Genomic DNA, 1,256 nt, shown 5'->3' with positions numbered 1-1,256 from the left:
TAATAATAACAATAATGACAATTTGATCCGTTTCTCTGCAAACCTGAGAGCAATGTTCTGAACTTGATCAACACATCGCATCGTTAGCACTCGAAAGCTATTATCTGCTAGGAATAGACTGGTTGTAAATGGGTATCTTCCCTTGCTTTCAGCTGAGGACGACTCGTTGAGTTCGGTTCACCAGACCAACAGACTTGTCCTGTCCCAAAAGCTAACGCTTCTTCAGGCTGGAGAAAGCGGCGGGTTCTTCGTGAAAAATGGCTTGTTCTTTAAGCATGTGGAGATTTTTTTGGGACTCTGGGCCTTAATCCTATACCCTTTGTGAGAGTGGACAAAAGGCCGAATCTAGCCGATTTTTGGAATTAAATCGTCCAAGATCGTGGACTGATCAGTAGCTTCAGAGGTTGCGAGTTTCCAGCCTTGTCTTCTTTGAAAGAAGGATAGGAGCAAATTTCAAAACTAGCCCAGAGCGCCTCAAATCGACACAAGGATACAAGGTGAAGTTATAGTAAGTTTCTTTTATTAATTTTCATCGCTGTAAACTAGGATTAGCCGACTTTTTTTTCTGCAAATAAACCCTACAAACCGTTACAGCATTCAAATTATATGTTTGGGTCGCCTGTGGATCCCCTAGCCTGCTTCTTCCATTGTAGGAGTTACCAGGAGTATCTATTGGATTCCTAGGCTTTTTTTCTTTTTTCAATTTTTTTACGTACGGCATTACTCCTGGGAACATTCAGTTTCAGCGCCTTCAATACCACCCAACTCAGAGCTCTCTGTTTTGTGTAACGTGTACCACAAGTAACCCAGTTTAAGTTCACCGAGCGTCTAGTTTCTATTTGGACGGTTCAGCACCAGGATTCGCTTTGAAACTGAGGCAAACGGCAGCTCGGATATGCAAATAAACTAAAACAACAACAACAACAACAACAACAACTCGGAAAAGGGGCTAATATTGTTCATTTATTGTGCGTTTGTCTTAGCAAGCTTCAGAATAACCTTCAAGATTCCATTTAAATCTCGGAAGCTCGAATTCGAATGTTCATTTCTGAATCAATCCTGTGGATACCGTTATGTTATGTCAGTTCACTTATACAATGGCGGTCCTTGACTTTAAGTACTGATGAAATACAAGGATTCTCCTTCTTTCGAAAAAACTCAGCCAGCCTGAACATGTAATTTTGTCGTCAGACAGAAGTTCGGTCTGAAGAGCGCTTAGGGCGAAACTCAGAGTCACAGAGAATAAATGCGTTCCC

This window comes from Montipora foliosa, chromosome 10 (genome assembly GCF_036669935.1).
Source record: "Montipora foliosa isolate CH-2021 chromosome 10, ASM3666993v2, whole genome shotgun sequence".
In the NCBI taxonomy this organism is placed as follows: Eukaryota; Metazoa; Cnidaria; class Anthozoa; order Scleractinia; family Acroporidae; genus Montipora; species Montipora foliosa.
Note: the sequence above shows the minus strand (reverse complement) of the source record.